Below are 3,241 nucleotides of genomic sequence, written 5' to 3'. Positions count from 1 at the left end.
GACAAATAGGTGAAAAGAATTGGATTTGGGGGGCCCGGTATTTTTCCCACTTAATTAATTACCCTTAATTCAAAATCGAGCGCATTTTTCAAAAATCCCTAAGACACGATTGTCGGGAAAGCCGTTACAGTCACTTTGAGCAGATTTGAACGAGTTTTGCAGACATGTCATCTTGCCCTAAAGTAGGGAGTGCGATATTCATACTATGAATAGAAAGGAAATAGCACACAGCATTCAGAACAAATCCAAGATTCCCAGTATTCTTGGTTTTTGTGAAATGTATTTCTACTAGCCTGACTAAATCTGCGGCCTAGCAGGGCGGCTGGTGTAATACCGGGCCGGCCGCTAGGAGCGCAGATTTAGGCTATATTTCTACAGCAAGAACAAGAATTCCCGTCGCGGCACTCTCTTATTGCAGCGAGCCAACAACATGTCTGAGCTCCGTCTTAAAAATGAACAGTAGTGATGTAGATGACATACATAAGGTTATAAATTATACATGTACAATCCAAACAACAATATTAGGAACAAACATTGCTATTATTACATTTCGTTTCTCTTCCTGACCACAAGTCTGCCATAGGTGATGACTGCACAGTCTCCGCGTTGTCGCACAGCTCAATGGTACAAGTTCATGATCAGCACGCCGTTTTCGCACTAGTTCGGAAAAGTCTTCGTTGATGAATATGGGTGTGTTCTTCAAATGCGATCTAGCTCTACTGAGAATGAGCTGCTTATTCTTGTAGCGCAAAAGCTTTACGACTGCTTGTCTTGGTCGTGTGGAATCTCTTCTGCAGGGGCCATTTCTGTGCGCTCGCTCAATTCCGATTGTTTTAGGGACTAGTTTCAAGTTCTTGGATAGGATGTTAGGCACCTTTTCTTCTGACTCCGCCCAGGTTTCATTGTTACTGTCGCCATCTACTCCGTCCATGATGATATTGTTCCGTCTGATTTTCTAAGTAGTCAATTGTCTTGGAGAAGTCTGGCATATCTTGAGATGTTGGCATCTTCACTGACTCTACAGTGATTTTCAGTGTATTAACGTCAGAGCGAGTCGATTTCAGCCTGAGAGTACTGCAGTGATGTTTTCAGTTCTTGCACTTCTCGCACGAGGGCGTCAATACGATTATTTGCAGAGTCCATCAGGATTTGTGTAAAGGATTGGAAAATTGCTTCTTGTCTTTTTAGGAGATCCTCATAGTGTGTTCTGTTCTGTTCCATCATCTCTGTCATTACTCCGACAGACACAACATCGTCTTCCGTCTTACTTTTCTGACGGCGCGGCATGGTACTTGAAAAAACTTGAATGAGTGTGTATTTTAGAACGAACTCACCGTTTTCCTTTTTGTGGCCTTGAGTTGGAGAGTTTGGATGTAGAGTTGATTTCTAGAACGACGTCACAGTTATAGTCGCACACCTGGGAATTCGATTTTCCCCGGAAAACGAATGGTACTGCAAAATAAAACAGAGGGAGGGGCGGCAGCGAGAATACTCGAAAATATTTGTTTATTTGTTTATTAAAATGCGTGGAGGGGGAGGGAGAACAGGTGGGTCAACTTTACCAGCTCCTCCCCCTAATTACATCAATAAAAAGCATTCTAAAACAACATTGGAATTAAACACATTGTGAGAGTAATACCTAAACATACATACAAAAATATGGACATGTAATACATGAATATCAGATATTATTCAACGTAGATATCAGCGCGGTCTTAATGCTATGCATGTCCCACATCTGCAAGCCGCAGACCATGTACATATGATGTTCTGTGTCAAATTTGTCAAAGTCAAAGCCTTTACATAAGTACTAGGTACTGACCGACAAGGGTCTCCATTCGTTGATTTTTAAGAATTCCGTAGCGGAGGATGTACAGAGATTGACGCGGCGTCCTTCTGTGTTTCCATGGCGTCTCCCTGGTGACGGCTGGTTTCAGCTTTAATACTTGTAAAAAATCTCCGGGGTAGAAATGGTGATCTACCAATTTTTCTGCATCAGGCTGTTCTTAAGCACTTCAAAGTTAAGATTCGATGTCGATTTAAGGATGATGCCGAGTTTGTTGAAGGGTTTTTAACGTTTTGTATGAGGTCACTCAGCTCAGAGGCGATGAGAGAAGCTTCTAATCTAAGGGGATACCCCCCTAACTCGGCCATCACCACAAGATTACAAGACGATTTTGGAACAAGGACCGTTTACAGAATTTTAGGTGGACGGCTTCAATTAAAGAGGATTTAGGGATCATGAGATAAGGCCACATCGACTTGATTTTACGAGTGACATCCGCGCGCGCATTGATTTTCGCCTGTCGTAAAAAAAAAAAAAGATCACATCCTCCGAGGCTCTGGCCTGGCTCTAGGCCTGGGTAGTCCATGGTAGTTAGCGACAATAGGGAGTAGACTCAAGATCTCGGTACAAACGTACAGTGCCGATTCATAACCTCCGGAAAAAGCCATGCACCGGCTTGTCGTATACGTCGCTACCTACTAACGCAAATTCACAATACCAGCTTTGTATTCCTGTGGTTTAGTAGCATTTTGATATTTTTGGCTGGAAATTCTTTTATTCGCCCGCGGGATTTTTCTAAATATCCAAATAAAGATCAGCGTATGGTAGCGGAGAACTGGTGACTATACTGTCATGCCTATAGGTATTTTAATTTGTGTAATCAGTCTGCCCTGTACGCTATTCATCTCTTTCTTTGGGTTTTAATTTTATACATGCAAAATCGGATTGGGTCTCAACCAATCGAAGGCAAGATGTTTGCTGATACATACTTAATATGTATTCATGGCTGCCTTGATTAAAAATACGCCGTACACATTTCTAAGCGCTCAGACCCAGTCCGTCCTTCAGCTGCCCAGGAGCCTGACAGGTGCCGCCATGTTGGGACGACAGAAACAACCCGATGCTCGAGAGACGGCCAAAGGAGGTAGCGTGTCCTTGTATAACGTGGAAAAATTTGTCGCCTATTTTTTGTCAGAAGACTTGTCAGCTTTATCGTTCCTTTCTTAGGAGTGTTGCATTTAGTAGAATGATTTTAAATTTAAAATTGAGTTATATGTATTATTATCTAGTTTAAAATACCTAGAATGATCTTAAATTCAAAATCGAGTTATATAATATTTCCAACCAGCCCCCCAGCGGCCCAGCCCGGAGCCGCCAGTAGTGCGTCCACCTCTCAGTCGGTGCAGCCCCAGGCAGCTCCCGGACAGCAGGGTTCGAGGCCCGGGGGACAGGCGT

This window comes from Branchiostoma belcheri, unplaced genomic scaffold, assembly GCF_001625305.1.
Source record: "Branchiostoma belcheri isolate BF01 breed outbred unplaced genomic scaffold, Haploidv18h27 scaffold1006, whole genome shotgun sequence".
In the NCBI taxonomy this organism is placed as follows: Eukaryota; Metazoa; Chordata; class Leptocardii; order Amphioxiformes; family Branchiostomatidae; genus Branchiostoma; species Branchiostoma belcheri.
The sequence above is the reverse complement of the archived record's forward strand: the minus strand, read 5'-3'. Positions refer to the sequence as shown.